The sequence below is a fragment of the Marmota marmota genome, unplaced genomic scaffold, assembly GCF_001458135.2.
Source record: "Marmota marmota marmota unplaced genomic scaffold, marMar, whole genome shotgun sequence".
Classification (NCBI taxonomy): domain Eukaryota; kingdom Metazoa; phylum Chordata; class Mammalia; order Rodentia; family Sciuridae; genus Marmota; species Marmota marmota.
Genome location: NW_025999968.1, coordinates 14,862,407 through 14,888,467, shown reverse-complemented (window position 1 = coordinate 14,888,467; position 26,061 = coordinate 14,862,407). Strand labels below are relative to the sequence as shown.

Sequence of the window (26,061 nt, the reverse complement as noted above, 5' to 3'; positions counted from 1 at the left end):
GATCTTTAATGCTTACTATATTTCCTCTTTTTCTTTTCTTTCTGATTAGATATATCAAAAGACCACTCTTTAAGTTTTGATATTCCTTCTTATACTTGATTTAGTAGTCTGTTGAGAATTTCAACTGTATTTTATTTGATTTATCGAGCTCTTTATTTCCAGGATTTCTGTTTGATCCTTTTTCAGAATCCTCATCTCTTTGCTGAACTTTTCTTTCTTTCTTTTTTCTTTTTTTGTCTTGCTTGTCTACCTAATTTCATTTAATTGCTTATCTTTGTTTGTCTTGGATATCATTGAGTTTTCTTAAATCATCGTAATGAATTTTTGATTAAAAATCTCACCCATATCTATTTCTTTGGGATCTGTTGTTAAAGAGTTATGTTCACATTACTTTGTTTTTCATATTTTTTATGGCCTTACTGAGATTTATGCATCTTTTGGATAAGTTATCTCTACCACTTTTTATGGACTGGTCTTCCTAAGAGGAAGCTTTCTCCTGAAAATATTTCTGAGGGGGTTGGTTTGTTATGCAGTGTTGGCTCTTTTTCTCAGTGGGGACTACTGGGAAAAAAAAAAAAGCTACTCCCTATAGTTGTTTTTTTTGGTTTTTTCCCCCCTTTCTTTTCTTTCTTTCTTTTCTTTCTTTCTTTTTTTTTTTCTGTAACTAATGACTTTGGTCAAAGGAGTATGTATCATTACAAAGTTGGACAGACCCATTTTCTCTGTTGACCACACAAATAGTTGGTGAAGTTTAGCAGTTCAGGCAGATTTAGTATAGAGGACATGTATGTGAGGTACTCAATGCATGACTATTCCGACAATAGAAATGATTGTCCCTGTCATGTAATAGGGATTTCCTCAAGTATTGCTAAAGCTAGTTGTGCTACTAACATTGGTCTTGGCAGTAGAAGCCCCAGGACAGATGAAGGGCCAGAAGCAATTATCCTTTGACCTGTCAGTGGTGTGGCTCAGCTGCTGCATGTGGAGAGATGATGGCTGCAAATGCACTCTCCCTTCTGTGGCTCTCGCATTGTGTCCTGAAAGCAGTGTGGGATCAGAGAAGGTGCACATGTGGTGGCAGAAACCACATAGGTGGCATGGTAGCAGATGTTCAATGATGGGGCCACAGCTGGAGCCAGGATAAGTTCTTCTCTGTGCCTTTTTCTGTGTGTACTTTGGCAAACTGAAGCTTTTCCCCTAACTACTCAGTTATAGTGCATACATAGGAACATTGTTCTTAGAGGGCAAGCACCCTGTCTTCTAATTCTTGAGAGTGGTAACCTTTATTCTACTCCTTGTCACAACACTCACCCACTACTGTGCATAACACCTAAAAGGGATTTAGTTAATGTCACTGCTGGGCTGTTGGGTTCAAAAGACAGTTACCCTTGAGCCAATGCAGTGAAATGTCTGGGATTTCAGCAATGGGAATATAAAGGGGTTTCCAGGTCTTTCAGCAGCACAGATTGAAAATTACCTCAGTTTTCAGTGTGTCCACAACACCCTTGGGGCTCTCTGGTAGATGATGTGAGATTCTTTTCTAAAACAAGTTTGCTATGCACATTTCAGATTACTTAACTAAGTGGGCTGCAATTTTATGAAGACTATAAGCTTTCCAGTAGTTAGTATTGCCAGCATCTGAACTTTCAAATTTGCTAATGTGCTCTTTCACCTCTATCCCTGCAAAGGGGCATCTCCCCCCATCACTCTGCTGTGGATCTAAGGTGGTAGATGCTAGGGTCTTTTGTTACTGCTTTTATGCTTTTATCCCATGTCTCTGTTTCAGTCTTTCTCTTGCTCATTTCCAAACATTCTTTCACAGTCACCTCAAAATGCAGTGCTCTGCTGTTACTTTACTTCCTTTATGCACACAGGAGGAGGTGAGTGCTGGGTACCTCTATTCAGCCATCTTGACACTTCCTTCGCACCATTTTTTTTCCAAGTAATTTGGTTTAGTTTTGGAATAGAGATATGATATGTAATTATTTTACAAAACTATTTTACAATGAGAATTTTCCTTCATTTAATTATAAAAATTATTTCTTACTTTTTTCCCATAAAAATAGAATATTGAGATAATTGTAGAAATTTTTTCTATTACCCAAAAGAGTACTTGAGGAAGTACTACAAGTAATAAGAGAGAGTCTAATAATGTCAAGTATGCTTATATATGCATTTATTGCAATATTAAATTACAATGTGTTTCTTTTACTTCTTTTCAAAGAACTATATTTATTTTAGGGTTTACTATGAACTTATTATATAGAATGGAACAAAATTTATTGTTTTGTCATAAGAAAGCACATTAAAGATCAATATGAAATAATTATTAAAAACTTATAAATTCAAATATCTTTTAAAGGGCAATATAAGTAACTTTTATATTCCATAGAATTTAATTTATACAGTTCAGTTAATTCTTAATTGTTTTACTTATTCAAAAGATGAATAATTTTTAACATCCAAATTACAAAAGTTAATAATTCTTAGAATAGAAAATATAACATTTTATGGTTCAGTGCTGGGATACATTCAATGAACCCCCCTCTCTTCTATCTATACTTGCATATATATTATAAATAGAAATATGTAAATATACATATATGTGTGTATAAATATATATTTATATACACACACAGATACATATGATCTATTTAAATAAACTGAAAGACACTGAACTGCAGAAGTACTGTCTCAACATCATTAGAAAATGCAGCTGTGTTGGTAATTAACCAGCTGCACTCCCACTGACAGGCCTGCAGCAATGCAGCACTCATCCCAAGAAGACAACTGGATCTAGATTCATACTGAAACTAACCAATAAATATGAGTACTACAGACAAATTCAATCTTTTTTCTCAGAGAGTGAAAATTATGAAATTTGAACTGAGAGAATTCACGATCCCTATCAAACAGTATGAACACGATATGACTTAACAGGATAATGTTTAGTTGAATGTATTCACTCTTCAGATTATGTGTTAAGACTTTGCAAAAATTGACTTGAACCATGGGAGTGTATGGCAGTTGACTATAAAATGATGTACACGGTCAATGATAATTATGAATTGATGATGCTTGTTACAATGACCCTGCTTTATTTTTGATTCAAGAAAGAAAATCAGAATAAATTCTCTCATTTATTCCTAGAAAATTTTAAATTAAAGTTCAAAAGGAGCAAAATATTAAATACTTCATGTGCTGCTACTAATGATGGGAACAGAAAGATGTGAATGGTGGGAAAATGATGTTAAGGGAATAATTTTATAAAATGGGCCCACTGTGCTGACCCCACATGCTTTCCTTCCAAGAAGCAACTTACCTTCAGCCCTCCCTGGCTGAAATGCACTCATTTCTTTTACTCTGAGTGACATCTCTGAAATCTTTCTTACTTGATTATAAGAATTGGGATTTGAAGAGCAGGTCTTTGTGCTGCCTCAGTTTCTAGAAGAACACACCTGCAACTCTATCAAGTCTCCTCCCACACTGCATGAGTTCTATCTCTTCTCACTTAAATAAATCCTACTCCATTCACTCTTCCCTTTTGATATTGTGTGTGGTATTCACATTTTTAAGAAAGAACCCAGAAGGAAAATGGTGAGATCTTTGGCCTGAAGAAACCCCATCTTTCAGCAGAAACACAAAATCTAGTTTCATCAGAAAACTCTGTTTTAACTAACAGTTAAAAATGCAGTTTTTGTAATCAAACTGAATTCTATTCAGTTCCTAATAATAAGAATTATACTGGTGCTTTTCAAATCAAGATTTAAACCATAATGATTTGTCCATAAAGGCCAGTTTCCTCTTGTAGATGTTGTTCTTTTCTTCATTATGCTTTTCTGGAAATAGGAAAAAGTTGAATTCCTATTGGATGGAAACTTAAGCAAGACTACAGAATTTTGTACATATCCCAAGATTGAATAAAGCTATTATTTGTAAAATCACAGTCCTGAAACAAATGTCTCTTTAACTCCCTTGGCCAATGCTTTCCATCCCAAATAAACCCTTACCAGCTTCCTTCTGATTGAAAATTCCAAAAATATTCCTGGAATTTTATTTATTTTTATTGGCTTTTATTTTGTTCACCAAGAAAAAAAAAGGCAACAATGAGTCCCAGTTGGAATTGTAACGTAGCAAAACAAGAGATCAAAAGATGCATTAGTAATATATCATTGTATACTATCGTCAACTGGTTACTGACATGGTCTCCAAGTGAGATTTTTGTTGCACTGATTTCGAACCATTTTAGAGACTTTTTGGGCCTTAGACTTACAAGAATAAGAACCAAAAAAGAGGAAATTAGAGCTACACCTTATTCTAAAATTTAAAAATTGCTCCGTATTGACCTATTTATTATTAGGAACTGTTGATTTTTTACTTATATGATTTCTGATGTATTAACATTTTTTTTCTCTTTTTTTCTAATTGTTAGCATGAGTTTGGTCCACAATCTTTCTGTGACTTGTGATGCTATAAACTAGGACTTCTATCCCATGTGTGAATTCCACCATCACTTCCAATGAACTTTTGGGAACTCCCTGGGCCTGCCCCAAATTTTTTCCTCTCCTGTCAGGACTTTCATTGGCCCTTTCGTCTGAGCCTTCAGCAACCTGCTCTTTACCAGTGATGCTTTGCCATTATAGAACACAATGACCATCTTGACTTTTCCTTCCCACCTCCATCTCCTGCAGTAACACGCTTTTTATCATTTTCCTCCTAGTGCAGCTCAAGTGAGTTCAAGCATGCCAGTAAAACATCATCTACAAAGTATGCTGCTGTCAAAGACCTAAAGAAGATAAACTCTCCATAAAGTATACTTTCTACAATAGGGATTTAATACTATATTTAATACCCCGATATATTTTGTTAGTTGGCACATCAACACTTAAAAAAAAAATCAAATTTGCATGGCTTTGGCACTACCACCACCTTATTCTGAACCCATTCACAAAGTACATTATCTTTTTAATTTCTAATATCTAGGTAAAGGATGAAGAGATAAAGACAACCATCCTCTGTTTATCATCCCTTCCTATCCTTCTTCTTTTTTTTTTTTTGGGGGGGGTTACTGGGGATTGAACTTAGGGACTCTTAACCACTGAGCCACATCCCCAGCCCTTTCTATTTATTTACTTATTTTTTAATTTTTATTTTGACACAGGGTTTCACTAAGTTGAATTACAGGAGGGAGTTAGAGAAGTGGAAGAATGCTTATTCTAAGTGGGAAAATGTACCTTGCCAAAGCCATTCAATAAGGAGTCCTCCAAAAGGAGTTGCCAGGCTAGAAACGTAGATATGCATGTGAGTATGGCTAACCCAGGGAAGATGTTGAATTTGTGCTTGCAGAATTCTCAAGAGAACTGCAATTCAGTGACTACACACCACGTCTTGTGAGGGGAGGGCAGCCTCTTTTCCCCTATCTCGCCACTACACAGACCTGCCAGGCAAACTGTTGTAATTGTCTATATCTGGGCTGAAAGGATCACACACAGGATTTTGGCCTGGAGTCAGATTCCTCAAAGACATGTAACTTGCCGAAAGCCAGTTACGTTATTTTCAGTAGTAGAAACTGAGCTAAATAGGTCTTTCCTGTGAGGGTTGCCGCAGTCTGGCTGGGCACAATCAGAAGCCACTTGTCAAAAGAAACTAACTTTATTTTTAGAACCACACACGCCAAACAAAACAGCCTCTCAGGAAAAATCCTCAGAGCCTCAACTGCCACCACCGGCTTTCCACAAGCCTCCCACACAAGCTTCTCTCCACCTCCCACAATCCTCCTGCTCTTGAGGCCGATTGGCTGGGTCATGTGGGCGGAGCCAAAAAAGTCCCCCAATGAGCAGCTCCGTGGTCTGAAAGGGCAGGGAAACAGCCCAATGAGCATCACCACAGAGGAGCCAATCAGGTAGATGGTTCTGGGGCCGAGGAGCCAATCAGCTAGATGTTGCTGGGGCCGCTGTGAGCCAATCATCAGCCGGCAGCTGGAAGTTTGCTGGCAGCTGGAAGTTTGCTGGGGCCCCTTTGGCTGTGGCTCTCAACAGAGGGTTTATGTTAATCTGTCTGGCAGTTGGGCTGTGTTTAATGCTTTGTCTATCTATAGTACCCAGTGTTCAAATTCCTCTAGTATCCTTGTCTTTGCCTCTCCTCTTGACTTCAGGTTCCCCTAAGTACTCTGCTCAGAAGGATTCTCTGTCTTGCAGCTTCTTCAGCTGTAATTCACTGTTATTATACAGGGGCTCTCTTGGCATGATAATCAATCTTTTTTTTTCCCGGCCTGCATTTCTGGTCTGTGAATGACACACGCACTTTTCTAGTGGTATAGTGTTTTGTTTTGTTTCTCTCCCTTATCTGAAACAGAAAGCTGAGAGGGCACAAAATTGGGAATACTGTCTTTTCCCAGCTAGAACAGGGTCTAGTAAATTCTATTCTGGTAGAAATTAAGCCCTTGTTATTAAGAATACTTTGGGCATATTTGATACTGATTACTCTTCCTTTCTTCCTGTCAGAGAGACAAGAGGGTTTTGATTTTGTTATTGTTTTGTTTGTTTGTTTGGATATTAATTATTTGGACATGGTTGATTTCTTGGATGTGAAATCCCAGAAAATGTAGAAGTCCACTAAAAATCATGGCTTTCAGAAGTTCCTTACTCTAAGGCTAATCTATGGCCTGTATAAATTCATCAAAATTACCTTTCATATGTGCCTACCATATTATAGCTCCAGTCCCTTCTGCTCCTGATGAGATCTCAGCTCTGAATTCCTGCATTCATCTGATATAAGAGTGGCAGGATGCCTCAAAACTTCATTTGTATAATGCATCCAAAAATGGCATTCATTTTTAATTTGTTAAGCTCTTCTTTGTTGTAATATTGGAGCTGAAACTGGAAGCCTCTCACATCTTCTTAATTTCTCTTCTCCCATCTTTAAATATAAGCATGACACTATTTAGGTGAAGAAATGAAAACTGTATTTTGGAATTGGCATCATGCTGAAATGGAGCCTGATTACCTCAGGGAATGAGCTATTTAATCATTTCAGACTTTCTGATAATAATTCAAATAATTCAAGACATTCACACTAAAGGGACATTGAATTTTATCTTTTTTTAAGTCCTGCTACTTTTGGACTCCTTTATATTTAGCATTTTATTTTATTTATGTATGTATATTTATTATTTATTTTTAATAAGAAGCTAAACAATATTCTAATAGTTATTTCACATCATTACTTTGGATTTACCATTATTGTTTTTATTTTTTTCTTTACCCTGAATAACTCTATCTTTACAAAATAGACAACAACTATTTCTTCAGAGTTCTGTATCTCATGAAGCATCCATGTTAGTACATTTTCAATTATTAAGATTCTATAATGCTGCCATAGCAAAGGAAGTATGTTTCCTCCTGTCTGGAATGAATACTCTTAATTTATAATCATGCTTAAATGTTTCCTTCTGAGAAATATGAAACAAACAAAATTTCCTTTTGGAAAACAAATTTGCCACAGATTAGTTTTTCTTGTGTGATTTAAAAAAATTCATGTTTCCAAAGAAGTCATGAGGTGTTCTAAAAAAAAAAAAAAAAAGCAACAAGCAAACAAACAAACAGATAAAAAATCCAGACATTATGTTTTGGCAATAAAATATATATTGGATCTATATGCATAATATGAATTATAATGCATTCTGCTGTCATATATAACAAATTAGAATACATTGAATATATTGGACAATACTGCAAAGTATATCACCTTCCTAAGATTCTTACCATAACTTATTATTGACTTAAATTTATTATAACTCAAATTTTTAGTTTATTCAATTCACTGAGTATTTCCCACTTATTGACTTATAGCCAATAATTGTCTTTTTTTTTTTAAAGAAAGAGTGAGAGAGAGAGAGAGAGAGAATTTTTTAATATTCATTTTCTAGTTTTCAGTGAACACAACATCTTTGTTTGTATGTGGTGCTGAGGATCGAACCTGGGCCGCACGAATGCCAGGCGAGCACGCTACTGCTTGAGCCACATCCCCAGCCCCAATAATTGTCTTTTTGAAGTTCAGTCCTGTGCATTTCAAAATTCCAATTTTAAACTCTGTTGAAACTTTTCTGCTTTCCCTATCCTAGCTGATGCTAGTATGGTTCTAGCACATACATTGAAGGAAACAAGCAATTACTATATTTCCTAATTATCTCCACTTCTTCCTTTTTAACCAGGTCAAGCTTCTTCGGGCTTAAGATGAGAAAGGAAATGCAATATTGCAAAAATTGCCCCTCGATTGAGAGAGTTAGCAAACATCTCCCTGTTGATGCTTTTACTTCCTGGCTAATAATGGCATGATTGTGGCACGCAGTGGTGCACACCTGTAATCCCAGTGGCTATGGAGGGTGAGGCAGGAGGATCACAAGTTCAAAGGCAGCCTCACCAACAGTGAAGAACTAAGAAACTTAATGAGACCATCTCTAAATAAAGTACAAAATAGGGCTGGGGATGTGGCTCAGTGGTTGAGTGCTCCTGAGTTCAATCCCTGGTACCGAAAAAAAAAAAAAAAAAAAAAAAAAGGCATGATGCCATTGAGGCCACAGATTGAAAATCAATCACATTTTGAACTGTTGTCACCCTTCACAAAAAGAAAAATGGCTACCATCCTAGTCTTATCTCTCCATAAAAGGTGTAAGGGGTCTTTGGAGAGTGTGAAAAGGGAACTTGCTACTGAAGCTTCCTCATGTGGAAGAGGTCTACTGCACTCCCTTGTTGCTGAGGTCTCTTCACTCATGAATATCCTTCTTGAGTGGGACTTTGAAAAGACAGGGCCCAGCTGTCTTCCATAGTGTGTGTTTGACTCAATAAATTCCTTAGTCATCTTATTGTAATTAGTGAATGGCTCGTTTTAAGGAACCTGGTGAGTAGGCTCTTCTGCTCTTGATTTGACCATCTCTTCACTAATCCTTTTCCTCCTCCTCTAACTAACATGGAACCAGACAGCAGATCGGCTGCTGACATGTCTCTTGAAGTCCTGCCTGTTCTATTGTTCTGACTTCTGCATGTCTCAGAAGCTCCCATCTCCTCAGCCCTCCTTTCTGGGTGATTTGGACTTAAGGGTATGCTGAAAGTGGTGAGACCATTTCTGGCTCTTAAAACTAAAAGGACATGAATAAGTGTTTTTCCCCAATAACTAAAGGTCTCTGAACTTAAGAGATTTGGGTGTTCAATGCCTTTCATGTTCAGCTGTGATCCTTAATTATAATTCAGGGAGAAACAGAAAAACATAATAAATTTGCTATGATTTTCAAATAAAAAGCTTTGCGGGTAGTTGGTGTTTTTCTTTTAAAAAGGTTATGATTCTTTAGAAATGTATAATAAAAGGTTCTCTTTAAAACAAATTCTTCTGAAATATGATTCACAAACTTAGCTTATATATAATTTAATCTGCCCTTTTTCATAGTTAGCATTTAACTGTGTCTTAGTAATGTTCAAGATTTGAGAGTCCACATTTTTGAAGAGGCTGAAAACATTCTGCTTAATTTTAAAGACACATTTTCAAAATTTTCTGAAATCTCAAAAGCCTTTAAACAGTAATTATTTGCCGGCAGGTCAGCATTCTGCAATCATCTTCTTCAGAGTATGGGATACAAATGTAGACTCGAGTGGGTGTAGAAATACTTAGTAATTCATGAACTGTGAAGAAAATAAACCAGAGACATACAGTCCATCAGTGGCCTGGCTAAGAGAGGGGCCTAATGAACCACACTTGTGACCTAGAGTTTCACCTTCTCTAATCAGTGAATGACCTTGTGATAAAATCTTTATATCCATTTTTCTCTATGTCCATTATATCAAGTGTCCAAATGCTGCAGAGAAGAAAGAGAGCTATCTGGATGACAACAAAAATCATTTTCACTAACCAAAATATTAAAACAATGTTAAAGTTACTACTAAAAACAGACTATGGGTTGGATCAATTTTAAAAAATAAAACTTCATATAGAAAACATAGATTCATCTTAATTGTGGAAAAGATTTGAAGGAAAAGCTACCTTTAAATATTTCATATTTACCCAAATATAAGATTATTTAAATATCAATCTCTTCAATTACTTTTAAAATGATTTTGCATTTTTCAATAGTGCTTTTCATATAAAAAAGATTCTTTTTTATTTTTAATATTCTTATTTGTTCTAAGATACACATGACAGTAAAGTGTATTAAGATTCATTTATATATAATGTCTAAACCATATAGAGTATCTGATAGCTTAAGGATCACTTTACTATGATCTTGGATCTTAGAGTAAATGAAGTTCCATTTGTCAATTTAAAATGCTGAATTTTTAATACGTCCCTCTGCTCTTCTTCTTTTTCCTCTTCCCTTCAACCCAGAGTCCAGTTTGCATCTAGACATCCATTAGTATCCACAACATGTCATAGAATAGGAGTGGTCAGGAGAAGAAAAAGGGAGGAACTTGCACTTCCTTTGCCCTTGTCAAATGTGAAGACGATAACCTCTCAGTCTTATCATTTCTCAGCATGTACATTTCACATGATACAAGTGCACAACTGTTATTTTTTACTTTTTCCAAATAAAGAATTGACCTGTACTCTCTGCCATAGAGACAACATTTCTCACAGAAGCAATTTATGGCAATTTAGTAAGAGTCTCCACCAACAGAAAGCTGGAAGAGGTTGGTGAGAATTTGGGCAGTTTAATTCAAAATAACAGTGTTTTTAAAGAGAAATGTGTAGTCATTTCCTCACAGATTTTTTTAAGTTATATCTTTTTGTGTGTGTGTGTACTTTGAAGCACATATTCTTTCCTGTAATATGAAATCACCCATTTAGTCAAAATGCATATAAAATTTTATTTAAAAATTAACAGAAAGGAGAGTCATAAAGTGAGAAAAGTAATAATAGCTATTATATAATCAGTGCTTACTATATGTCAGCTACTCCTAACACTTGAAATATTTTATGTCATTTAGTCCTGAGTATGGTAGTTACTATTGTCCTCATTTCCACATGTTACAATGGAGGTATATGGAGGCTAACTTGAAATAAACAGCAAAGTCATAAATCCAACCTAGTTTTGCTTAATTCCAAATCTTGCTCTCCAAACTGCTTTCCTAATAGATTCATGGATAAAGGTGATTTGAAAGCAAATTTTAACTCTCCAACATAACTTTGACACACAGGCTCTGCATCAATTTTGTTAAATTGTTGAAGGTACGTAAAACAACCTAACATCAAGTGTGTTTTCTGTTCCCTGATCTATGTTCCAAGAGCTATATATTTGAGAAGATAAACCCTTTCAGACAGTATTTTAAAGGTTTTTAAATACATGTACTCTCCCTAATAAATGCATAGCTATTCCTCGTTTCCTGAATTCTTGAATCATATTGAGTGCATTTTTGCTTTACTGAGGAAACATTTTTTCTTTTTTAAGTAACTGAAACTACTTCTTATCCTTTTAATATAAGAAATAATATACTCTTCAAGTATAAGAAATAAAAAAAATAATTAAAAAAAAACTTTAAAGAAAAAAAAATAACCTGCCAGATTCCAAAAGAAGCCTGGATTTTATAATACATGGTGTGTGTCTGGAAAGGAGAACAGAGAAAACTCAGTTTGAGGGGCAGTTTCAGAGGAAGATAGATATACTTTCTATGACTTAAGTTGCAAGAAGGACCCAATGTTCTACCGAAAATAAAACCTTTCACTCCTAGGCTAAGTGACCATACTCAATCCATTCTTCAGAAGGAGCTCAAAGACAAGTAGTATCAAAAGGATAATAACAGTATATTGGAAAAATTCAATTTATGATAAAATCAAACCCAAATTGCTTTTGCTTTGTACAGCTCCTTTAAAATTTATTAGTAGAGGTCATCATTTCCTGGCTCTATATTAAGCATAGAAAGTCCTGTGACTTTTTTCTTCTTTTTAGGCAATAGAATACACTTCTTTTAAAGAGGCTGAAGTGTCTTCTTAAAATATTATCTATTTATAGATAACAAAATAACAAAATATTATCTATTTATTGTATATATTCACAGTGTACAATATGATGTTTTGATATAAGTATACATTTTAAAATCATTAAATGAAACTGATTAATATATCCATCACCTCACATATTTATTTTTTGTAGTAAGAACATTTATGATCCACTCTGTTACCAATTTTCAAGTAAGAAATACATTATTACTAACAGTAGTCACCATGCTATGCATAGACCTCTGGAATTATTTAATATGTATAAATGAAAATTTCTACCCTTTGACCCACATCTCAAAATCTCTATACCAAACCTACCCAGGGCTTCACACAGAGGCCCTGATAACCACCATTCTATTTTCTGTTGCTAGAAGTTCAATTATTTCACATTTCACATAGCAGCAAGATTGTGCAGAAATTGTCTTTCTGTGCCTGGCTTATTTTATCTAGCATAGTGTTTTCCATGTTCATCTACGTGGTCACAAGTGATAGGATTTTCTTCTTAAACACACACACACAAAAAAAAAAAAAAAAACTAAATAGTGTTCCATTATATACACACACAACACTTTAATCATCCATTTATTTTTGAAGGGTACTTAGATTGAATCCTTACCTTAGCTCTTATGAATAATGCTGCATGAACATGTGCTTTCAGGTATTTTTTTAATATATTAATTTGTTCTCTTTGGATATATACCCCAAAGTAAGATTGTTAGAGCTGATGAGAGCTGAATTCCTTAAAAAAATGAACACAGAAATACAAAGAACATTTAGCATGTGTATTTGTTTGGGAATAAAAAAAGGAATCATGAGATTAGTCAAGGTTTCTTTGTTGTTGTTCCTGTTGTTTTATTTATTTATTTTTAATTTATTTTTTGTTTGTTTGGTGTTGTTTGTTTGCAAGGTGCTGGAAATCAAATCCAAGGCCTCATGTCGGCTAAGCAGGAGCTCTAAAACAGAATTGTATTCGACAACTCTACAAACTTTTTAAAACTTGTAAATACCATAAATGTCACAAAAAATCCCACCATATATATATGTATATATATATTTTGTCAAGTACCTACATAAAGCCTATATGTAATACTTATCTCTTACATTATTTGTTAAACAGACTTTTTAATTACCTTCAGATGTTCACAATTTTTTAATGTCATTTTTTTTCTTAGAAATATAAAAGAGTTTTAAATAATGATTTAGATAAATAAAAAACAAAACAGGTTTGTGATGCCTATTTTAGAAAGTGTCTTCAATTTTCCACCTTGTGATAAAATTTTAAGATTATTTCAAATTTAGGGAAATGCTCAGATTTTCTTTATGTATGAGCTTTCAGATGTGGAAGAATTTTCTACCTACTTTTTGAGTCTTTATATTACAAATCATGCTGCTTCTTTCAGTGCCTTCACACTTGGGTGCCAAGCACATCATGGAAATGCTGGACTCACCACATGACATGTGACCGTAACTTCAGGTGATGGTGCAGGTGCATCTGTGCACTGGGCAGCAGGAAGGTTCTTAAGGGGCATTAATACAATTTGAGAGTAAGTAATACATTAATGATGCAGAGAAATGAGTGAAGACATGAAGATACTCCATGGAACCCAAATGAAACTGCTCTCAACTTCTCAGCTTCCCAGCTAGATCCCAAAAGTGCCTAAATCTAACTGAATGGCACTTGACCAGAAAGAAAGCATGATATTAGAAAGTCAGAACAGGAAGAAACAAGGAAGTTAACTATTGTGGTTAAAATATCATTGGAAAAATCATAAAACCCAGTGGCAATATGACCATATTGCTAAAGCTGATTCCAGGTTTGTGTCATTGAGGGTCTCTGGGCCTGCATTAATGGCTCAGTAACTCTGCCTGGGTTCTTGGTTTTAATAATTCTGTGAGGTGAATATGATGGAGCTTGTGGGCTTGGGAGACTTAATTGTGCTCTTCTCTTTCCACCACTGTGTTCGGGAACTTCATGTTGGTAGATGAAAATTGGTTATGGTGGGAGTATTTATACCACAGAAAAGGGCCACCACTATATAGCATGGCTTTTCATCTGAGATTAGTTACTTATTTGCCAGAACTGCCCATGTCTTATCGCTACATTAAAAAATACATTTAGGAGCCTGGGGTTGTGGCTCAGCAGTAGAGCACTGGCCTAGCACATGTGAGGTGCTGGGTTGGATCTTCAGCAAAACATAAATAAATAAAATAAAGGTATTGTGTCCAACTACAACTAAAATATGTACATATATATATATATGTGTGCGTGTGTATGTATATATGTATATTTAGAACATGGAATAATCTGTTCAAGATAACAATCATCCAAAATTTGAATGAACATTAAGTATTCTCCTTTCCATAAATTCCTGCCTTTAAAATTTTTTTTTCGTTGTAGATGGAAGTAATATCTTTATTTATTTATTTCTATGTGGTACTGAGGATTGAATTTAGTGTCTCACTTGTGCTAAGCAAGTGCTTAGCTAGAGCCCAGAGCCCCTAAATTCCAGCTGTTTTAGACTAAGAAACCTATTGTGGCAATGGGTTTGGAACTTGAGCTGTTTCTCTCCCATTTCTCTGTCTCCAGTTTTCAACAACAGCTTCTGACTCTTTGAGAATAAGAAGTAAAAGGAAGAAGAAATACTTCTGATTTTCTCGTAGTTTTATTTAAGCTTAAAATTTAGTCTATTCTTATGATTTTTTTTTGTTTTTATTGTTAATAATTTATCTCCTGTAGATGTTTTCATCTGGGCTGAGACCTATAGTGCCTATTTCTGAATACTCGCTATCATTATTCTGCAGCCCCTAGAAATCTCAGATTTTGCCTCCAGGTTTTTGTTATGAGGGTCTTTCCTTTGAACAGGACCCCAAATAACACTTGTAGTAGTTCCCATCCAGTCCATAGGAATCATACATGCCTCCCTTGTCCACATAAATTTTGAAAGTTCAGACTGATGGATCCACATGTAGCTACTTCTGTCTTACATAAGGTCACAAGTCACTTTGGTTTGTGAGTCATTTATAATCTTTCTCTGTCCATCTTTCCACTTCAAAGAAAACATTTCAAAATCACTCCAAGCAGCTTCCTGGAAGTCTATTTCATTTACCTGGAGGGAAGAAAGGTACATTCTCCCACTCTACTCTCTTTAATTGGAAATGTGTTATGTGCTAAATTATGTCCCTCCAAAATTTTTGTGTTGAAGCTGTAAGCTTTTAATACCCCCGAAAGTGACATTCGGGGATTAAGACATGATTAAGTTAAAACAGGACAATTAAGGTGGTCCCTCATCCAATCTGATTGGTGTTTTTAAACAAGAAAAGGTTTGGACACACAGAGAGACACCATGTGTACACTATATGAAAGAGCATGAAAACAAATAGCAAGAAGGTGGCCATCTGCCAGTCAAGGAGAGAGGCCTCAGGAGGAGACAAGCCTGCTGACACCTTCATCTCAGACTTCTAGCCTCCAGAGCTGTAAGATAACACATTTCTGTTGGTTAAGCCACACAGATTGTGGCCTTTTTTTTTGGTAACACCTTGGAGAAACTAAATATAGTGTGGAAATAGAAGAACTCTTCTAAAGTTCCTTCTGCCTCTTGTCATTTTTCACCTGTGTGAAGAGAATGACAATTTTAGAATTTAATCTGCAGCAGTTTTATCACTTCCCATATAACCTCTGCCTGTGCAGTTGAGGTCCAGTTTAGGGATGCCAGAGGCTCCGTCATCCTCAAACACATGTACTATGATTTGAAGGCCCACAGCAGAAGGAGGATGGACAGGCACATGATTGGTTGTCAGGATCCAGTTCTATTCAGGAGGATGTAACATTACTATTACTCACTTTCTAATTTACAATATAGTCCAATGCAGTCACTATGATTCTGAGAAACCAAGTTCTCATTTTCCTTCGTTTATTCACCCACCTAATCCAGAGTACAATAAGTGATAAGAAGCAATATAGAAGGAATCAGTAGTGACAACTTGTTAACTTGATACATATTTTTAAAAACCCAAAACAATTCTTATATAATTTGTTTATATTCACACTAAAAGTCCATTGTTAGTAAACTTAGTTCTCATTAATTAGTTTTATTAAAAATGTAAGACCATTTAATTAAGTGAAAAATTTACCCAACTTGTTAAATGTTTAGGAAATAACTCTGCATCTGAAATTTCAGTCTAGTGCATCCCTCCTTCCTTGTGAGGAAAACATGAAGCTCAATCTGCAAACACAAGTGTATGATTAAAAAAAAAAAACTTGTTCAAGTTAGTCTACCTTTTCCTTTCCAGTAAGTTTGGATCTGTCTTGGAACATGGTACAGGTCTTCATTTTTGGATTCCCCTAAATCACATGATATTTTGCTACTCCTCTACTACTCTTCAACTAATAGACATGGGAAGAACTTTACCAGGGTTTGGGACCCTTCAGCCACCCTTTAACCCTTTTCTTTTCATTAATTTTAAATATTTCCATGTCTTTGCCATTTTATTCTTTCACCACATCTTCCTGTAAGCACCTAACTTTAAAATAATGCAAAAATCTGACATGTACTGTGTGCTTGTAAGTGGAAATCCAGTAAATGTGTGGTTAGGGAAAGTATACAGTGATTCACAAACGAAAGTAAAATGCAAGATTTCTACATTTAATTACTCTCTTTGGTATTGATAAGCCAACTTTTCCCTTGTTTCTAATAAGCCCCCATCACCCATCATTCTTCGCAGAATCTGACATAAATCTTCCCGGTGCTTCTAAATCTATATTCCCTTCTCTACCCCAAATTTTATTAAGTAGACTCGTCTTATTTCATGGAGAAATTTATTGTTTCTTATACATGATCTTCAATCCCTCACTCCTATGTCTGCGGCTTATCTCTATCTGTATCTATTTTGCATAGGGAAGTTTCTGTCTCTACTTTCAAAGGGAAAAGTTCTATCAGCTTTTATTCAGAGCTGATCTCTGTTCAGGATCAGAATCTCTGTTCATTCCAAATTTGCAGTGTTACCATCAATGCCCAAATATAAGTATGACCTCATTAACTGTGTGTTTATCTTTTCTTTTTCATCTGGACAATTCTGTACAGGCTATATTGGTTTCCAATGATGTTGTAACAAATTACCACAAAATTGGTGATTTCAAACAACACAAGTCGTTTCTTCTGCAATTCTGGAGGTCAAAAAACTGAAATGGGCTTATTGTGCTAGAATTAAGCTGCAACCTCCAGAAGCTGACTTTTCCATTTTCCAGGGGCCACTGGCATCCACTGTCTCAAGGTCTTTTCCTTCACCTTCAAAGACAGCAACCTTCAGATCTCTCCCACCCTGACTCTAGACCTCATGTTTTTAGCTTATAAGGACCCTTATGTCTATGTAGGGATCACCAAACAATAAACCAAGATAGCCTCCCAATCTCAAGATCATTTATTTAGACACACTCATAAAATCCCTTTGGATAGTGTTCAGATTCTGGGGTTAAGATGAGGCAATCTTAAGAAGATGTAGATATTAGCCTACCTACCACAAATGCTGCCAACATACTCGATGTCATAGTTAGGAATTTGGATTTTGTATTTATACTAACTTTGTTTGAATGTAGCAGATCTATAAAAAAAACTCTGTGACTATTTAATGTTTCTATTCTAGTTTCCTTGGAATGGCGAAAATAATACCTGGTATGGGGTTGTCAAAGTGAGATAAAATGTTTATGGTTTCTGGCACACAGTGCTATTAGAATACTTACTGTCAACATCCAAGTATGGTGGCACAAGCTTACAATTCTAGCAACTGGGGAGGATGAAGCAGGGGGACTACAAGTTTAAGTCCAGCTTTTGCAACTTATCAAGACATTCTCTCAAAATAAATAAATGATTTAAAAGTTCTGGGGATGTAGTCTAATGGTAGAGTATCATTGGTTTCAATCCCTAGTAACACATGTGGACACACACACACACACACACACACACACACAGAACATTACAATTATTGTGGATAACTGAATAAAATGAATTTACTCATCATCTACAACAATTAGACAATCAATGCTTAACATAACCTTGATCATAATGCTTTTCTTAGTGAGATTAGGCCATGTTGTACTTTAGACTTGCCTCAAAGCATTAACATGAGCATTTAACATCCTTGGAATTTCTGATTAGATATCTCAGACATGCCCTACAGTAATTTATTTGAGTTATAAATGTTCTTTCAGAATTCTTAAATGTTATAAAGTGTCAACCGTAATAGACAATAATATGAATTTCCTACACATTTCTCATCCTCAGCTACTTAGCTTCTCTAAGCAAGTGTCTTCAAAGGCAATTCCAGTTAAGCATCTTTTTAACCTTCTTTAGGATTAGGTCAGCCTAATAGATTTAGGACAATCTGCTTTTTAACAGGATCTCATTTATAGCCCTTTCACATTTTTCTTGTTTCTCATTAATGAACTCATTTATACACTATTCTCCCTGACACACATACACACACCAACACACACTGACATGCACACATGACAATCACATACATCATGAATCCCCTGTTAACTGATGAAATAGTTAGAAAGTTGAAATGTGTGTGGGTATACACATAGTACATATACATATGCATATATATATATATATATATATATATATATATATATATATATATAGTGATGAGTATAATAAACAAAATCAGAGCAGAATAAAGAGCTATGGAATATGAGAAGACATTAAAGAAACTTTCTCAATGTCACAGGTACTAGAAGTAGGCATGCAAGAAAATTTGAAAGATCCATTTAATAACTGAGGAGGTATATGTTAAAGGGAGAAAAAAATCATAAATACCTTCAAGTAGCAAGGGAATATTCTTAGCATATATGAAGGATTGCAAGAAGACAGTGTAATTGAAAAAGGCCAAAAATAGTTGATGACAAATTGGACAAGTAGTCAATTTCAGATCATTTACAATCACATAGGCTATAATGAGGTCTTAAGGGTTAATTCTGAATGAGGCTGAATTGTAAAAGTGAAAGAATGATGTGATCATACATGCATTATTTTTAAGGATCACCAAAGTAATTTTATGTAAACAGTTGTTGGCAGGGACCATGAGAGTTAAATTAGGGAAACCAAGGGATTTTACAGCAGAAGATTTAGTAAGAAATGATGGCAGCTTGGTTAATGGTTTTAGCAGGAAGTAGGAAGTAGTGAGATTTTGGACCTATACTAGGTTCAAGAGCATGTGGTCTCACATTATTTATGAGGTATAAGATAATATGAAGAGCTGAGGATAACTGTTTTTGACCTATACAACTAAAAGGAATTGTCACTTGCTGTGATAGGAAGTCCACAAAAGACGGATGAATATTTTCTGATTTAGAATAAAGAATGAATCAGCTTTGGGGTAGACACGCATTGCTTCAGATAGCCTAGAGATACCATTTGCCAAGGTAAGGAAGAGTTAAGAGTGTTTAACAGTTTCATTTCTGGACAGGAAAAGATTAAAATTCTAATAGAGGTCTATTTGGAGGTGACAGTAGTTAGAAAAAAAATACAGAATGGATTTCTGGAGAGAGAAAGTTTTGTGTTGAAATTTTACATTTGACAGTTGTGCGGGGAAGAACATGGTATTTAAAGCCATATGACTAGATGAGGTCATCTGGAACATAATAAATGTAACCAAAGAAAAGAAAATATTGAAAAACTGAGCCAATTTATTTTGATGAGTACAATGAAGCCCAGACTAATTAAGAGATTTTCACTAGTTCAGTTGGTGAGCTCAAAGGCCAGGATTAAAAATGAAGTTTCCTTAATCCCTAGCCAGAGATTTTCCAATAATTGTACCCCATCTCAAGTTAAGATGTAAATATATGCTTCCATAATATATGGACACCCATCAGTACACACACGTATATACACAAAACAAACAAACAAGAAACACTGAAGTGCCCACACTGCATTGAAAATTTTCAAACAGGTAGATTCCCCAAAGGTGTTCTTTACCTCAGAAAGATATGCAAACCAACAGTCGTTGTACAAAGCAAATTAACATATTCAAAGAAATTATACCTTTATCTTATTGTAACTGCTATTGAAGGAAAAAGGCAGACAGAGCTTCACTATAGCTCTCAGGTAAAAATCTGGACAGAATGTTATTTTTTTATTTCGTCAGAGACAAAATAATTGTACTTGTATCTCTTTCAATGGGATGATGATTCTCCCTTGTATCACAGTAAAATTAATGATATGTGAAATTACATAAATATAGAATTCTAGAATGACAGGAACTCTTTGTTAAAGATATTTGTGCCCTCTGATTATAGAGTTGGGTCCCTGGATGGCTTTTCAACAATTGCATTTTGAGAGAAAAAAATAAATCAAGAAACAAACAAAAAGTAAGATTAAAAAACTTTGCTATAAGCATTTAAGATTTGTCTTAATCTTTGGGGTCTGCTATACCACACATTAATTGACTTATAAATATCAGAAATTTACTTTTCTTAGTTCTGGGAAATGAAAGACCAAAATCAGAAAGCCAGTATAGTCAGTTTCTGGTGAGAGCCCTCGATCAGATTGCGGACTCTTGACTTTTCATTGTCATCACGTGGCATCAGGGGTAACAGACTCTCTAAGGTTCACTTTTAAGAGCACCAATGGCATTTGTGAAGGCTTTACCTTCATGACCTAATCATATCTGAAAGTTCCTATATTCTAATGCCATAATTTCAGGATCTTAAAACAAAGATATTGGTGGTGATATTGGAATATTTAGGAATACAAATATTTGATCCATTGAAAGAAGGTTGGGCATGGAAAGGATTCATTAATTGATATTCATTAGTTCTGAGACAGCAATTTCAGAGTCAAGTAGGAGAGAAAGAAAAGACAGTACTAAGAAACAAAAGAAAAAAAAAAAGAAAAGAAAGGCCTTATGGGGGAAAAGGGTAAATTTAGATAAAGAGAATCGGAATTTTGAAAACAAAGAATCCAGTCCAGATGGGATAACTTGAAAGCACAAGTGAGTCTAGAGGAAGTCTAGGCTTTGGGATTGGAGAAAATGGAAAGGGAGCAACTTAAGAGGGTTGACTCATGAACTACCTAGACTTAAACAGAGAAAATTTTAGAAAAAAAAAAATGATATGAAACAGAAAAAGCAGTAAATAGATAAAAACTTGAGAAAGAAAACAATTCAAGGAGCAAAGTGAATCTAACCTCAGTGAGGTAGGAAGCCAGGTCATTCTTTGAGAACAAAGAATACAGTGGGATGATTGCATAGTATGAGAAATCTCTAAGTATTAGGACAGCCACTGTGAGAACTCTGATAGGAAGTCCACAGGAGACAGATTGTTTCTGGATTACAATAAAGGAAGGAAATGCTGTGAATTTGAATTGGATACAATATATTTTTAGCAAGTTTTGGTGAAAAAGTTTTACTAGCAGTTGTTTTGAAAACAAAATGTTGTAAAAGTACAATCAAAAATAGTCTTCAATCTTTGAACAGATAATTTAATGAGAGTTCAATACAAACACATCACAGCTAGCTATCACTTCTTGAACAATTTGCTATGTGCTAGGCTCTGATCTAAACATTTCTCACAAATTAACTCACTTAATCCTTCTAAAAATTCAATGAGATGGAATTTGTTATCATTTCCAATTTAAATATGAGTAACTGAGGCATAGAAACGTTAAGCTATTTAATCAAGGCAAACAAATGGATAGGGCTTTGAATTGGAAGTAATTTGAATTCAGATGCCATATCTTCAATATAATGAATGACCAAAAATAAATGCATGTGTATGTGATATCAGTTTTTGTTTGTTTATTTTTGTTTTGTTGCGGGCTTGTACAGCAAGAAAAAGAGAAAGAGAGAGAGAGAGAGAAATCAAAATCAGGTCAAAGTCAGAAGATGGTAAGAGAAAAGATATAATTTTAGAGGACAATGTTTGAACAATGGAGAATTTTAAGTAAACAAAAAAAACCAATAATTTAAGAGATTAAGAAGTCTATAAGTTTGTATGTGCAACATATTTTGATTGGGAAAAGTAACAATATCTTTGGAAACGGATATTTCAGGGAAAGAAATTTCACATATGAAAAGATAATGGTGGGGCTGGGGTTGTTGCTCAATGGCAGAGCACTTGTCTCGCATATGGGAGGCACTGGGTTCGATCCTCAGCACAACATTAAAAAAAAAAAAACGAATAAACAAAATAAACAGTTTTTTAAAAAATTAAAAAGATAGTGGGCATTAAAATGTATAAGATAGAAATCTTTTTAAAAATATGTTTAGTTTATGTATTTATATGCGGTACTGAGAACCCAACTCAGTGCCTCACTCATGCTAGGCAAACACTCTGCCACTGAGACACAACCCCAGCCCCACAGTATAGAAAACTTAATCAGAGCAAGAATGAACCTTTTCCAGAATTTGGAGGAGATATGTATGAACTAAAAAGTAACTCATATATATTTTTTGTTTTGGATTAATTTAAGAGAAATCAATTTACTCATTCATTCCTTTAATTAATTTAAAACTTGGTCTGTGCTCAAATTTGTGTAGCGGTAAATTAAGATTAGCCAGAAAATGAACATAGATACATTTTGGATATTGACTTTAATATCATCTACATTGTTTTACCTGTGAAGAATTTTGCTTAAAGGAAAAGTCTGTTGATTATTTAAACAGAAAAAAAAATGAAGAATTTCTACCATAATTAGTGAGAAAGAACATTTAAGTAATGGTTTCCTTGGTCTAGGCTCTGGACACCTACATCCAGTATAACTATGTTACCTACCAAAGACATGACATTGTACAGATTATTTAGACTCTGCAGGTCTCAGTGCTCTCCTCTGTAGAATAATAGTTGATTTCTGAGACTCTTTTCATCTTTAAAAACCATAGAGTATTTAAAATAAAGATTATAGTTCAAAACAGAAGTACTCCAAGATGCCAAGGAGTCCATCCCTAACCAAACTTATGAACTCCTCTCCTGCCTAGGCCTCATTCTTAGCTGGCTGAATCTGCTTTATTAAAAACACCCACACCTTCTAGCTAATCAAGCACCTCTTAGTAACTTTTTATCAATTGGCTCTCTCACTTTGCCCACTGGCTATATACTCCCAGTATTTTTTGCTATATTAGGACCTTCTATACTGAGGTCTCTCCTGAATGCAGCAGCTTGAATAAAATATGTCCTATCATTTTTAAGTAAATGTCTGTTGCAAGCTCTTTGCCTCTAAAGGTACCACTCCTATCTAAAAGACAAACTTTTAAAATCAAAAAGAAATTACATAGAATCTGATTTCTTTAATAATAGCAAGGCAGATTTCAAAAATATTTGTGTATTTGAGAGAGTATGTACATGTTATATGTGTGTGTGTGTTTGTATGACAGAGAGAGATGGGAGTGGGGAAGGGAACGAGAAAGTGAGATGTATACTGATTTTAACCATGGAGATATTATAGAAGACTTGATTTTAATCATGGAACTATTATACATATAATTTGGAAGGGAGGTATGGGATTTCCTATTTTCCCAAAAGGTATCATGTAATGAAATTAAAGAGGGTTCTATTTTTCCTCTGCAAAATGAAATTAAGTTGGTTCATGTTATAGGATTTTAATGAGCAAATGTATTTATGCTTATTTACCACACTTGAAAATTCTTTAGACTGAATTATACAAATTGTAAAATTTTAGACCTTATTTACTTCCTTGTTATACCTTTACAAATTACTTGAATTGCATGTGAACTATTTACATGAAAATCAATACATTTTAAATTTCAAACATTATTTAGACTAACCCATGACACCAAGATACCCCTATTAGTACCAAGCTCCCCTTTCCTAAAGAAAGAACAACTTTACATGGAGTTATAGTACTATAATAAAGAATCAAACTCTTCTAGCTTCACAGAGGTGTTATGAATGAATTACATTTATTGTAAAGTGATACTTTAGTAAATAAGAAAATGTATGCTTTTGGTTATGATCGTGGAAGAGATATTGGCTTTTATAAAATTTTCAAGCACATACAAAAGAAATCAAAATTGATGACTAAAATATTTTATTATTGGGAAACATTTGAAATGTCTGTGTATTCATGGAAACTATTCCACAGGTATGTGAATATAAATTGCCATTGTGATTTTAAGAGTTCTATCTACAGAAGAACTTTTGTCTTCCATGAGCAGATTCATTGACCATTATTTCAGACAATAACTTCCTTTAGTTTTTCTATTCTTATACAGGTCAATCATAATTTAGGCATCTAAGAAAAGCAAATACCATGTATTTGTGTTAAACATTGACAAAAAATATTGGCATATGCATCCTGCCACATCTGGAGATCATCTTATCTGTCTCCTTAGGCGACTCACACATGATTTCAAATGACATTGAGAGATGAATGAGAAGAAAATATAATTCAGAAAGAATAGAATTTCAAATGGCAACTAAAATAGGCCTATCATAAGACACTCAATAAAATGAAGGACTAAAACATCTATATAAGATTATAAAGAAATATTTAAAACACATAGTAACATGCTTAAAATTTATATTATGTCATATATATTTAAAATCATGCATTTGTCATTTAATCTGAGTAACTTAAGAGTAATTTGGAGGGAAAATTATACAAATAAATACAGATAAATTAGGAGATACAAGAAAACATTGGTACTTTGTAGATGAAATATAGCTAACTCAACAACACTGATAAGATAAATTTTATTCCTTTTATTGCTGTCATAAAGATCATTAGTACTTTTGATTTATTCAACCCTCATCAAACATCAAAGTAGATAAGATCTGAATTTGGTAAACTTAAAATTTTCTTTCACCCAAATTTTGTCTTTCTGAATTTTATTTTCTTTCTAAATAAATATCCCTTTATATTCTGAAAAATAACTATTTTAATTTTAGTTTATCATAAATATATCCCTCAAAACTTTTTATATTCCTTAAGGAAAGCTACGATTTAATGTAATTTTATATTAATAAAAATTGCTTATAAAAAGCTATTCTACAATGGAAAAGAATTTAAAAAATAAAATCAATTAAGTAACATCCTCATAAAATAAGTCAACAATTATTTCTGTGATTTGTAGTACCTTTTAGTCTTTGGCTATAAACATACATAATGCTAATATAGTTTTAGATTATATTTTTTTTTCCTTACTTACTGTTAAATTATAAGATTTTGGCTCATTTGAGTAACTTTTTATTATTTTGCTAATATTTTAAATGACAATTTAAAATACCATCCTAGAGATGAAAAGTCTATTTTTCTTCTGTATTTTTAGTTAATTCAAAAACGGATTTAAGAAATCAACGTGTAAGTACAATTTTTAAGGTATTCCAAACTATAGTGACATTGCATTTAAAAAGCTTCACATCAACTTACATTACTATTAGTTAATATATAAATGCACCAGTTTTACCCCAACCTCATTAGCATTAGGTATTATGTTTGTTAATTTAATAGGTTTTAAATGTACCTTTTCATTGCTTTAATTTGCAAGTCTTTGATTACTAGAGAGCTTGTTCATGTTAGCAGATGCTTATTATCAACCTGGAATTATATTTTTGTTTTTAAATGAATTTTCTACTCATGTTCTAGGTCACCTACTTACCAGTATCTTGATGTTGCCATAACCTTGAATCTGTACTTTGTATCTAAAATATTATCTTTTAAAAAATATTTGATATATTTCATATCTATTTCTTATTTTTAATAGTATTTAAATTTCTTTTCTTTGTACAAATTAGATGTGGAATAAAATTTTTGGCCATGGCAGTGTAAGTACTGAATGATATTTTGAAGGCTGCAGGATCTTTCTGGCACCATTTAAAGGAAAGTTTCACCTTCTCTAGCAACTTTAACTTCACACATTTTTTTTTTTTTAATTTTTTATTGTGGGTTGTTCAAAACATTACAAATTTCTTGACATATCATATTCGACACTTTGATTCAAGTGGGTTATGAACTCCCACCTTCACCCCATACACAGATTGCAGAATCACATCAGTTACACATCCATTGATTTACAAATTGCCATCCTAGTGTCTGTTGTGCTCCGCTGCCTTTCCCATCCTCC

At 34.2% G+C, this 26,061-nt stretch overlaps 1 pseudogene; it reads right to left on the bottom strand.

The window, feature by feature from the left end:
• Nucleotides 1-15,621: 15,621 nt before the first annotated feature.
• The window catches only part of LOC107136061, a 61,194-nt pseudogene continuing 50,754 nt past the window's right edge, over nt 15,622-26,061 (bottom strand).